The sequence below is a fragment of the Schistocerca piceifrons genome, chromosome 7 (assembly GCF_021461385.2).
Source record: "Schistocerca piceifrons isolate TAMUIC-IGC-003096 chromosome 7, iqSchPice1.1, whole genome shotgun sequence".
Lineage (NCBI taxonomy): Eukaryota > Metazoa > Arthropoda > Insecta > Orthoptera > Acrididae > Schistocerca > Schistocerca piceifrons.
In genome coordinates, this window is record NC_060144.1 from 495375149 (window position 1) to 495389100 (window position 13952).

Consider the following 13952-nt stretch of genomic DNA (forward strand, 5'->3'; position numbering starts at 1 on the left):
CAGGCGTCAACTGTCACTAGCCTGTCGCCAGCCGAACTCCCGGGCGTTGGTCGAGTCTATAAATAGCAATGGCGTGGCGCACGTTTTGTTGGCATTCCATTGCTCAAGGTTGGTTGGCTGACACAGGAATATGACTGCGCTACACTGGACTCGCATTCGGGAGGATGACGGTTCAATCCCGCGTCCGGCCATCCTGATTTAGGTTTTCCGTGATTTCCCTAAATCACTCCAGGCAAATGCCGGGATGGTTCCTCTGAAAGGGCACGGCCGACTTCCTTCCCCATCCTTCCCTAATCCGATGAGACCGATGACCACGCTGTCTGGTCTCCTTCCCCAAAAACAACCAACCAACCTATGACTGCGCTGCTGTAGTATTGTTATTTTTAAATTTATTTATTTTTGCGGCGAAACGGTTCACACGTGGACGGCCGGAGATCAGTGTCCAAGGCGCACAGTATTTCGGCATCAGGTGCGTTGCCGAACTGACTGCCTGGAAGCTGGACCGTTGGATACTACATCCGATCGTTCACCAGTGAACTATTTCGTCATGAATTACACAGGGAGAGGTTGAAAAATCGTATTTATCTAGCGAGAAAACTAGTTTAATTAACAAAACGAAAGAAATAAAAGATCAGTGTCCAGCTTGATCTAGTTCTTCCAGGGATTCGGCGATAGCTCCTGCGCCATCTCTCTGCAATCGAACCTTGGAGAGCTTCGGGATATTCAGTTGTAGAGAGTAGTAGCTATTCTTTCTGTCTCACACCTGATTCGGTTTGCGCCAGATATCACGTGGAAGATACACTGAAGAGTCGAAGAAACTGGTACATCTGCCCTAATATCGTGTAGAGCCTCTGCGAGTACACAGAACTTATGCAACACAACATGGCACGGACTCGACTAATGCCTGAAGAAGTGCTGGAGGGAACTGACACCATGAATCCTACAGTGCTGTCCACAAATCAGTAAGAGTGCGAGGGGTGGAGATCTCCTCTGAACTCCACGTTGCAAGGTATCTCAAATATGCCCACTGTTGTTCATGTCTGGGGAGTTTGGTGGCCATCGGAACTGTTTAAACTCCAAAGTGTGTTCCTGGAGCCACTCTGTAGCAATTCTGGACGTGTGGGGTGTCGCATCGTCCTGCTAGAATTTCCAAAGTCCGTCGGAATGCACCATGGACATGGATGGATGCAGGTGATCAGACAGGATGCTTACATAAGTGTCTGTCACCTGCCAGAGTCGCATATCTAGATATATCAGGGGTCCCATATCACTCCAGCTACACACGCCCCACACTATTACAAAGTCTCCACCAGCTTGAACAGTCCCTTGCTGACATGCAGGATCCATGGTTTCATGAGGTTGTCTCCATACCCGTGCACTTCCATCCGCTCGATACACTTTGAAACGAGACTCGGCCGACCAGGCAACATGTTTCCAGTCATCAACAGTCGAATGTCGGTCTTCACGGGCCCAGGCGAGGCGTAAAGCTTTGTGTCGTGGAGTCATCAAGAGTACACAAGTGGGCCATATCGATGATATTTCGTTGAATGATTCACACGCTGACACTTGTTGATGGCACAGCGCTGAAATCTGCAGCAATTTGCGGAAGGGTTGCACTTCTGTCACGTTCGACGATTCTCTTCAGTCGCTGTTTGTCCCGTTCTTGCAGTATCTGTTTTCCGGCCGCAGCGATGTCACATTACCGGGTTCCTGATATTCACGGTACACTCGTGATATGATTGTATGGGAAAATCCCCATTTCATCGCTACCTCGGAGATGCTGCTTCCCATCGCTCGTTCGCCGACTATAAAATCACGTTCAACTCACTTAAATCTTGATAGCTCTACATTGTAGCAGCAGAAACCGATCTAACAACTGCACCAGACACTTGTTGTCTTGCAAAGGCGTTCCCGACCACAGCGCTGTATTGTGTCTGTTTATGTATCTCTTATTTGAATACGCATTCCTGTTCCAGTTCCTTTGGTGCTTCAGTCTAGAAGCGTGGGTGTTCGATGGTTGGGTTTACCATTCGCTAGAAGCCTTGCTTGGGCGAAGACGACCACTTCGATTTCCACCCAGTCACAGCTCTGGTTGACAGGCCCATGGGAGCTTTCTTGACTGATTAATGAGATTTCTGTAGTAGAACATTACTGAATGACACCGTATGTGGGGAGGAGCTGATTCTTTTGTATTCTTGTTCGTAATCGGGCGAGAGCTCACTGTCTCCTTATTTGGGATGAAGTGATGATACTTAGCACCAAGATTCTCTGGACAGGCGCAGGCCGAAACGTAATAGATACAACTCGCGTGACCTGTCAAACGTGAACGTCCTCTAGCTGGATATGGGAACTGTTAAGTCACACAATTGCCCAGAGCTCAGCTGATGAATAAACTAAAGGCAATGCTGTTGTTCGTATTGTGTTTGCGTCGGCTCCCCAACAAATTACTGCGTGTTTTAATTTTGCATCTGTTTCGCGAAGATGGTGCCGATAGTTAGGTGACGGCTAGGTAGTTTGTACCGCTGTTGCAGTGTAATATAAGGGGCAGTCAAGTGACACTGAGGCATAAGGGAAAAAAGTTAGTACACTGTTTATTATTTCAAAAGTAATCGCCATAACTGTTAATAAATTTATGCCACTCTGAGACAAGGTGCTCAGTGCCTTCTTGGAACAATGTTTTTGACGACTATGGAACCATTACTACACCCAGGCATGCCCATATAATTGCCAAGTGTGTTTCGACTACGCTTCAAATGTTCAAATGGCTCTGAGCACTATGGGACTTAACTTCTTAGGTCATCAGTCCCCTAGAACTTATAACTACTTAAACCTAACTAACCTAAGGACATCACACACATCCATCCCCGAGGCAGATTTCGAACCTGCGATCGTAGTGGTCGCGCGGTTCCAGACTGTAGCGCCTAGATCCGCTCGGCCACCCCGGCTGGCGACTGCGCTTCAGAAGTTCTTACACACCTTCCATACCGTTCCGATCTCTTCATTAAATTTCCATATTTTTGGAGCCGTGAAGAAAGACATTTCCGGCCATCGATTTGCTTCGGACGAACTGATGTACGCCGAGTACAATTGTGGTTACGTAGGCAACCGCAGACATTTTTCCATGGAGGTACTCACCACCTTGTCTCACAGTGGGATAAATGTATTAACACCTCTCGAGATTATTTTTAAAATATTAAACAGTTTACTTACTTTTTTCCATCTGTGACGTTTTAATTTGACTGCCCTTTATACACTGTCTCTGAGTATTACCTGCTGACAGTAGTTTTCATATTTGTTGCTGGAATGCAATTCTGCGGTTCTGTTTCCAGTCCGTTTTCTTGTAGCTTCCGACCCTTGAAAGATTCATCTACGAGCCATGCACAAAGGTCCTCTGTCATTTGATCACTAGACAGATGTCATCGGCTTATATAGATTAGAGACACATTTTAAGTAAAATGTAATTAAAACACACATCAAGCCGATGTTATTAAAACCACGTGACCTTGGTGTGATGAGTGTTTTGAAGGTTGTCGTTATGGTACTGATGTTGGGCTGGATGATGGTGATGCTTCTGTTGTTCGCTTGGACGGTGTTGCTCTAAAGTTTATGATCAACTGCGGATCAATAGATCTATGGAATGGGATCATGAGGAGGTTGCTGGTAGGGAGATACAGTTGGTGAGCTGATGTTGGTGTGGGGGAAGTATTGGAGGAGGGGACTGCTCAAGTTGTAATCCTGCCGATACTATTCTTTGCCTGTTTATTGTATGCCACGTTTAGAGTTCGTAGTACCAAGCAAGAATACACGTTGCTACGATGCCACTGTTGTAATTCTTCTCCGCTAACCGGTATATTGACAATAGGGCATTCTAAATTATTTCAGGTACCTGTTTCCACTTTCCGATGGAACACTGTTTCTCGACAGTTGCCACGCGGTGTCTGGTTCGTGGTTCCGTGTGCTGTTGTAACTTTCGAACTATGTACGAGAATGATATTGATTGCGTGAACGGGTATCCTGCCATATTTAATGCAGAACATTTTATTTATCGCACTTTTATTCGGTTTTGCTTCTAGTGCTGAAAGCAGTTCAGTAGTGATGAACAACCACAAAGTACACGAAGTTTACGTAACGACATCACCAAAATATCAAACACATTTCTTCACCTGATTTTATTCGTACGTTTATTAAGGACCCGACTGTCTAAAGTCGAAAAAATTAATGAATACTTGCAGTACCTGTGGAGGCCCCAGCTCGAGTACATTGCACGCTACTTCCGATAACTTGGGAGGCCAACTCTCCACTGGCTGAAGATTGATATCACTATAACTTTGAACTCGGCTTCGTGCATCTTCGTGAAGTCTCGTGGGTGATCGACTTTACAGGACAATTACCACTTGTTATTACGTACTAAACTGTATTTATTATGAAGTTACGTACCACTGTGGGTTCGTGCACAATGTGACTCTCGCTCAATTTTTGGTTTCTGAAATTTGGACGTTGTGAAGTCTGATTGTATTCATACCGGAGGCTAAGGCCAGTACATACGTTACGATCAGCACTTGCTTCTGTTAACGCACAATTCCGCACGGGTGAAATATTACTCCAGGGTGCCTACGACTACATGGTTAGTCGTAGCTCGTCCTGTATGCGCGAAGGGCGAGTTGACTCCGAGTAATAACTTTTAATAAAAACGCTCGTCGAGGAATGTCGTTTCTGATGAAAATCTCACAAGGAGAGCATGGCGGGGCTTTCGATAATGGCACCTAATCGTGCCTGTTTTTGCTAGCTGAAATGAGTCATTCTGGGAGTAAGTAACAATCTCGCTCAGATTAAATACGGAATTGGCGCCGGCCGGAGTGGCCGAGCGGTTAAAGGCGCTACAGTCTGGAACCGCACGACCGCTACGGTCGCGGGTTCGAATCCTGCCTCGGGCATGGGTGTGTGTGATGTCCTTAGGTTAGTTAGGTTTAAGTAGTTCTAAGTTCTAGGGGACTTATGACCACAGCAGTTGAGTCCCATAGTGCTCAGAGCCATTTGAACCATTTTGAACGGAATGGGCAACCACTGTTTAAGGAGGTAGGCTCGCTCCAAATGGTATTGAGAATATGAATTATGTCTTCAGAATTGACAACGGGACGTAGGGAGCCGATTGGATGTGTGCAGTGGTTCCACGTTTTGTGAAGGTATTTTGTCACACATTTTCAGGGTGAATGGGAGAAGTGTCTGGTATCAGATCAGGAGGGGACTGCGTGTTGGGACATTGTGACTGGATTTTCAGTGTAGAGGGAAGATCACGTATTTTCATTCTTGGGTTATATGGTTATTTTATTTTGTAAGACGTTTCTGGTAACTATTTTCTTTGGCTTGTTATAGGACACGCTTTACAAGATGTCTACCTTGGTTAATGAGGATGGCATGGATAATTAGATAACCAGTAGTTGATGGATGGGCGTTATTGACGTGAAAAGCTTTCCAAATCTGTAACTCAAATTGGAATCAGATTCCTTCTGAAGCTCCTCGTCTTGATTCACCCCTTGATCTGAGCAATGAATATCGGCGGAAGGCGTGGGGTCTTAGAAAGGCAGAAGCTCTTCACTAGTTCAAATATGGTTTGACCATAAGCGTTCTTTATCAGGCACGATATTGTACCCTTGGATTCCTACGAACTCTTAATTGTCTTCCGCAATCGTATACAGGGAGAACTGTAGTTCTCAGAGTCATGGAGCACTTTCGACATTACAAAGTCATTGTCAGAGGTGCCAAAAGTTATAAGTCACAGAGAAAAATTGCTAAGACACACTTGGTATTGAACCCTGGGGTTTTGGATGCAGGTATCAGCTCGAAGTATGTATACAGCTTTGTTGGCACACACTTAAGTATTATTTTCGTGTTGCTGGCATATGTTACTTCAAAATTTCCGTTTTATTGACAAACTCACTCATTTCGTGGACGGAGGGACAAGACAGCAGTATGAGTCATGGCCAGTGAGGAAGCCGGTGCAGTGATTAATCGCCTCTGTTTAGGGCGAGGTTAAAAATTAGAGACATAATCTGGGTGCAGGATGATCCAGATAATCGCCACCTAACGACCGCTCACACCGTAACCGAAATGAGTGGGTCGGCCGGGCGGAAATGGACAATTACCGCGGTTCCTCTCACATTTCTGGTCGTAACCGATACTGTCATTGCAGCAGCGGGCGCTGCTTGGTATTCCTGACGATCCGTCCACGGAGTGTGAAATTATGCTAAGTATAGTTCGAGCTGTTTAATTCGGTGCCATTTAGCGAGTGCGCGTTACAAAGAGAAGAGCACGGCCCAGAGATAATGGCAAACGTGTGTTGGAGCTGCCGCGCGCATGGTTGGTCCCTTATATGGCGGGTGCCTCTGGGAACAGGGAGTGCGACAAGCCCTCGACTTCCGTTCCCAGCTACGCGGAATGGTGTTGACAAGAACAGCGGTCGAGGGCCGTTTGTTTATGGGAACAGCTGTCCCCCACGAGGGAAGCAAGCCGGCCAGCGCAGATATGAATGATGGGCTGACACCCTCACCTGTACACATATTACAGAAAGCTAATTACAGAAACCAGGCAGGTATATTCGCGGAGCTCTAAGTTCTGACAGAAAATTCACGCTGCTAACCGCACCATCGTTAACGGGAAGACACTGTACATAGCACTGCATAAGTGAGTATTTGCAAGTGGCGTCCAAGGAGTTGCAATACGCCAATTTTACAAGGGTCTATCAAATGACTACTGGAAGCAATGTTACCTCTCGATTTACTATCAACGTACTGGGTGAATACCGGATGTTGTCAGATTACTTATTGTTTTGTCATCCCGTTCCAAACTCAGTCGCACTAGTCGACTTCAAACGTCATTGGCACTATCGATAAGCAGCCAACGTCTCCGGTGGACACTAACATCAGTAATACTCGATTATTCTCCCCGTGACCATCTTCGTATCCCGTACGTGGCGATATCCATAAGTAGCAATTTAGTTGGTGCAAATACGTATTTATGTCACTGATATGCTTGCTGAAGTGATTTCGTAGACAGACCTACTACCTGCCTGCACTATATGGAGGTGCTCTCCACAGCCGTGCTAAGAGTCCGAGTAAACTTAGTATTTGTAATATTGTATAATAATAACCGTAAATGTAGAAACCACTAGTGTAATTTAAGAAAAGTCGCTAATGATTAGCGAAGTAGCATGGCCTTTCGTAGTTCGAGGTACATAATAAATGTAAAAGGAAAATGTTTCAGTTTCCCACTTAATTGCAACATAGCCTCGTCCCTTAACACTAGACGTTAAAAGAAATTATTTTCTTCCATATCCTCGCCCAGAAAGAAATCATAGGTGCGTGTTGTTGTTTCTCACTGTCATAAAGGGATTGTAGCAAATGAATCGTCGCTGCAAAACATTCCTGATAGACACATGATACGGCGACGAGTGGACGTCTACGGACTACATGCAAAACTCTGCTGAATGTCCTCTACATTATGAAGGAGCACGAGGGAGCGACTAGTGGAATTACGCGTGGTAAACAGTCAGTTTCCTGAAAATGCTGGAGGCATCCTCGGTTGCTTTTAAGCTTTACGAAGTGTAGTTTCGTACTCTCGCCGAAAATCACGCAGCACAGTTAGTTATGTAGTTAATTCCATATTCCATACATCATTTGAACCAGTTCTTGTATCGAAACAATAAGGAACGAATCGGTTTACACGTATTCCTGACGGGTTTTAATATTAATGAAGACATCATTTTCTAGTCTTACTGATGCTACTCGACCTAAAATTTAGTTGTTTTTAATTTTTTGACGCTGGCTACCGATTTTTAAATAGATGTTCGTCCGTGGAATAGGATTTCTCCAGGAGAAATTATTTTAGATTAGATTTAAAATTTGCTTTGTTACGTGTCAGACGTTTTGTGATATTGGGCAAATGATCAAAAATATTTGTTTCTGCATATTTACCTCCTTTCTGAGCCACCGACAGTTTTAATAATCGATAAAATATGATATTTTTATCGTATAGTTTTGTAAGTTTTGAAAACCACTGTTGTACCCAAATTGTGATGGATTTCTTATGATAGACTTCATTACGGAATATACGTACTGTGTTGATGGAGTTATAACGCTTAACTCCTTGAAGAGATACCTATACGACGGCCGTGGGTGAACACCACATATTATTATTACTGTTGGCTTTCTGAGTGAAGAGTTACACCAAAAAATTATTCTATAAGACATTACTGAATGCAAATGTGCAAAATAACTCAGAAGGTGATCTGTTTTTTTCAAACCTAGCAATGGTATAGATATAAAAATAGCTGACCTTAATTGTTTGAGCCGCTCAGTAATATGCTTCTTCCAGTTCAAGTTTTCATCAACATGTAGATCTAAAAATGTGGAGCATTCTTCCCTGTTTACAGGTACCACCTTATGTGGTACATCAGTTGCTGCCATCAGTATTTGTATGGGACAGAACGGAATACAGTGTTTTCCCAAAATTAATGGAAAGTCCATTTTCAGGGAACATTAAAACAATCATCTTAGATATTCTGTTGTTTTTCTTAATCCAGTCTCGATACTTTTTAACCTGACGGGCTATTATGGTGACAAGAAGAACTTCTAGTTTCGACGCGCAAGTTAAAAGTTTAGGTTACGTTTCTGTCTTCATTTATGTGGAAGACCAACGGAAAAATGCTCCTATTAGAGCACAAAAAATGCGAATATGTTCCTACTTATTTAAAATATTTTTAGTGGGGTATCAGCTGCCTCATTCTACGTTCCTCAGCACCTTTAAAAATTTTCCCAAAAGTTTTGGGATGCTAATATATATTAATTTAACAAGCAAATCAACTCTGACTCTCACATGTTACCTGAAATACGACTCTCTCGCACTCACTAGTCCAGCGTTATAAATCACTCATACCATTCACTCCCACTTGCTCTTTCTCACTTACTCATACAGCCCAACTCATTGTCATTACCTGTTTGTATGTCTCCCTGTCATTGTCATAGCCACACTGCCCTTCGTTCTATCCTGCTGCTACACTGTCTCACTGTCATTGTCTCCTCTTATTCTCTCTCTTACTGCTACTATCTCGTTCCTTCCTTCCTTCCTACTGCTACTCTCTCTTGCACTATCACTATCTCTCTCTTCCTCTTTGTCATTGTCGTATACGCTGTTTCTCATTATCAATGGCTCTCACCCACTTCCACTTTCTCTTCCCCTTTACTCCTCTCCATCTGGCACTGTCTCCTTCATTCTTTTCCTAGCTCTATTCTGTCATCGTACTACGTTCCACTGAAACTGCATCTCTCTCTCTCTCTCTCTCTCGCTCGCGCTTTCAGTGTAACACAACCAGTGTCTACTGTCTCTCATTATTTATTACTTTTCCGTGTCTCTGCAACTGCCACTGTCTCCTTCTCTCATTGCATAGAAAGTGCGATTATGTTAGAATGCCAAAATTTTGGGAAAAATTTATAAAGGTGCTGAGGGAGTAGAACGAGGCAGCTGGTACCCCACTTTTGTCAGTCTTTTAAATAAGAAGGAACATGTTCACATTTTTTGTCCTCCGATAGGAGCATTTTCCGCTGGTTCCCTTCTTTTCCTGCTGCAGCAGGACATCAACTCACGTGAAAAGAAATTCATTGGCTAGTAAAATTTAGATAGTTTACTTATGTGAAACTGAAATAACGCAAAAGTAATTTTACACCTGAGACCAGTTTTTACGTGCAACAAATTTTTGCATCTGCTACAGTACTACAACTTGGGGTTCCCAGTTGATGAGGGAGACACTTTACAGAATATTATTCCAACGGCTTTGCCGCAGTGGTAACACCGGTTCCCGTCAGATCACCGAAGTTAAGCGCTGTCGGGCTGGGCTAGCACTTGGATGGGTGACCATCCGGTCTGCCGAGCGCTGTTAGCAAGCGGGGTGCACTCAGCCCTTGTGAGGCAAACTGAGGAGCTACTTGACTGAGGAGTAGCGGCTCCGGTCTCGGAAATTGACATACGGCCGGGAGAGCGGTGTGCTGACCACATGCCCCTCCATATCCGCATCCAGTGACGCCTATCGGCTGAGGATGACACGGCGGCCAGTCGGTACCGTTGGGCCTTCATGTCCTGTTCGGGATGAGTTTAGTTTACAGAGTATTTGTCGGTGCTTTATAAACTATGTTTGCGCCTCGGACCAGACTTGAAGTGCGTATTTTATGTGTACAATTAGGGTAACTTTGAGACTCCGTATCTCGGAAACAGATAAAGGTAAGAAGAAAATTTTCAAGACTGTTTGAGATCGGGATCTTAGAAACTCATCTTAAATATTATAGCTTGCTCGGCGTAGCCGTCTTGGAATCCTCGGCTGGGTTTTACTTCGCTGGTGAAGGGGGAAACATAGTTAAAAAACCATTTTTGTCGGATTTTCCGAGGAACCGCCCGTGAACTAATGGTGCCTCCATAAGTCCTGTCAAGCCCACCACATCAAATGAAACGAGGAATTGGCCGATTTGCTGTATTTGCCCCCAAGTAGGAGGAAGTATGTAGTATTCGTAATTTGCCCCCTACTGTAGGACAATGACACCAAGGCGATCCTTCTGTTGGGTATACAAATCTTTCTAGCCCAAGGGCTATACAAAACACTTGACCGTACATTTTTATCACCAATATAACCCGAGGTGTGAGCACCGAATAAATCTGTTTTTGTGTCCAGCGTTTTGGAACATATGAGGTAAACATACTGTCGCAAGCATATTGATGTATCCAGAATGAGATTTTCGCTCTACAGCGGAGTGTGCGCTGATATGAAACTTCCTGGCAGATTAAAACTGTGTGCCGCACCGTGACTCGAACTCGGGACCTTTGCCTTTCGCGGGCAAGTGCTCTACCAACTCTTTTTTTTTTTTTTTTAAATACTTATCGTTGTGTTTGGCCGTTGCGGACGTCGCAAGACACCCTGTTCAAGTTCGCTGTTTGATCCTTCCACTCAGTTTTTTATTACAGAGGCCAACCGGCTCTCTGACCGAACACGCTGAGCTGCCGTGCCGGCGTCCAACTGAGCTACCCAAGCACGACTCACGCTCCGTCCTCGCAGCTTCACTTCTGCCAGTACCTCGTCTCCTACCTTCCAAACTTTACAGAAGCTCTCCTGCGTGAGTCGTCCTTGGGTAGCTCAGTTGGTAGAGCACTTGCCCGCGAGAAGCAAAGACCCTGAGTTCGAGTCTCTGTCCGGCACACATTTTTAATCTGCCAGGATATTTCATATCGATGTAGTCGTGTGGAATGGAATAAACGTTAGCGACCACCCTGCATTACGAACAGAGCTTCCGCGAGATCGCAGAAGCGCGCCGGGCCGGCCTTGGCAGCGGCCGGCGCCAGTGGGGCAGATACTGCGCCGGGCCGGCGATAGATAGGCAGTCAGTCGGCGCCACGCAGCCAGTCGCCGCTATCTGCTGCGGTTTTTCGCGGAACGAGGTGGCAGGCAGGCAGGCTAGCTAGGCGTAGCGCCACGCCACGCCTCAGGCCGCGCCGAGCCGACCGGTTGTCGGTTGTTTGCTGCTGCTGTGTTGTTGTGCTCTGCGCAGTGGCGCCCAGATAGGCGGCCGGCGCCGTCAGCAGAGCGGCTTCCGCCGCCCACGCGCCGCACCTGCTGCGCCCGGGCGGCCGCTGCTCTGGATAACAGCAGCAGCCCGCTGCACTAACAGACAACTCACTCCACTAACCGCACGCAAATTACACGTCCGCAACACTCATGTCCACTTCCAGGCGCGCACATTGCAAGCACCTTCTGATTTGTCGTTCGCGCAAGAGGCATCACGCTTCTCCCGGTGCAGGCAGAGTGTTTTGCGTCCTTCTTCTACACTGAAAACAGAGAGAAACTGGTACACCTGCCTAATATCGTTCAAATGGTTCAGATCGCTCTGAGCACTATGGGACTTAACAGCTGAGGTCATCAGTCCCCTAGATCTTAGAACTACTTGAACCTAACTAACCTAAGGACATCATACACATCCATGCCCGAGGCAGGATTCAAACCTGCGACCGTAGCAGTCGCGCGGTTACGGACTGAAGCGCCTAGAACCACTCGGCCACCGCGGCGGGCCCTAATATCGTGCAGGGCCCCACAACCATGCAGAAGTGCCGCAACACATCGTGGCATGGACTCGACAAATGTCCGAAGTAGTGCTGGAGGCAATTGATGTCATGAAACCTGCGGGGCTGTCCATGAATCTGTAAGGGTACGACGGGGTGGAGATCTCTTCTGAACAGCACGTTGCAACGCATCCCAAATATGCTCAATAACGTTCATGTCTGGGGAGTTTGGCGGCAGCGGAAGCGTTTAAACTAAGAAGTGTGTTCCTGGAGCCACCCTGTAGCAATTTTGGACATGCGGGGTGTCACAGTGTCCTGCTGGAATTGCCCAAGTCCATTGTCTAATGGACGTGAATGGATGCAGGTGATCAGACAAAATGCTTACGCACGTGTCACCTGTCAGATTCCTATGTAGACGAGTCTGGGGTCCCGTATCACACCAACTGCACACGCCCCACACCATTAAAGAGCCTCCGCCACCTTGAACAGTCCCCTGCTGACTTTCAAGGTCCATGGAGTCATGAAGTTGTCTCCATACCCGTACACGTCCATCCGCTCAATAAAATTCGAAACGATGATATTTCGAAGCTGACACTTGCTGATAGCCGAGCATTGATATCTGCAACACTTTCTGGAAGGGTTGCTCTTCTTTCGCGTTGAACGATTCTCTTCAGTCGTCGTTGGCCCCATTCTTGCAGGATCTTTTTCCGGACGCAGCGATATCGGAGATTTGTTATACAGGATTCCTGATATTCACGGTACACTCGTGAAAAGGCCGTACGGGGAGATCCCCACTTCATCGCTACTTTGGAGATCGTGCGTTCCATTGCTTGTGCGCCGACTATAACACCACTTTCAGAGTCACTTAAATCTTGATAAACTGCCATTGCAACACCAGTCTGCGACATACACTTGTTGTCTTATATAGGCGTTGCTGAGAGAAGCGCCGTATTCTGCCTGTTTACACATCTCTGTATTTGAATACGCATGTTGTTGTTGTTGTTGTTGTTGTTGTGGTCTTCACTCCTGAGAGTGGTTTGATGCAGCTCTCCATGCTACCCTACCCTGTGCAAGCTTCTTCATCTCCCAGCACTTAGTCCAACCTACATTCTTTTGAATCTCCTTAGTGTATTCATCTCTTGGTCTCCCGCTACGATTTTTACCCTCTACGCTGTCCTCCAATGCTAAATTTGTGATCCCTTGATGCCTCAGAACATGTCCTACTAACCAGTCCCTTCTTTTTGTCAAGTTGTGCCACAAACTCCTCTTCTCCCCAATTCTATTCAATACTTCACCATTAGTTATGTGATCTACCCATCTAATCTTCAGCATTCTTCTGTAGCACCACATTTCTAAAGCTTCTATTCTCTTCTTCTCCAAACTATTTATCGTCCATGTTTCACTTCCATACATGGCTACACTCCATACAAATACTTTCAGAAACGACTTCCCGACAATTAAATCTATACTCGATGTCAACAAAATTCTCTTCTTCAGAAAAGCTTGCCTTGCAATTGCCAGTCTACATTTTATATCTTCTCTACTTCGACCATCATCAGTTATTTTGCTCCCCAAATAGCATAACTCCTTTACTTCTATAAGTGTCTCATTTCCTAATCTAATTCTCTCAGCATCACCCGACTTAATTCGACTACATTCCATTATCCTCGTTTTGCTTTTGATGATGTTCATCTTATACCCTCCTTTCAAGACACTGTCCATTCCTTTCAACTGCTCTTCTAAGTCCTTTGCTGTCTCTGATAGAATTACAATGTCATCCGCGAATCTCAAAGTTTTTATTTCTTCTCCATGGATTTTAATACCTACTCCGAATTTTTCTTTTGTTTCCTTTACTGCTT

General features: G+C 45.5%; 1 pseudogene; it reads left to right on the forward strand.

Annotated features, from left to right (window-relative positions):
- The first annotated feature begins 9816 nt into the window (after positions 1–9816).
- On the forward strand, positions 9817–9934 carry LOC124709226 (annotated as a pseudogene).
- The last annotated feature ends 4018 nt before the right edge of the window (positions 9935–13952 follow it).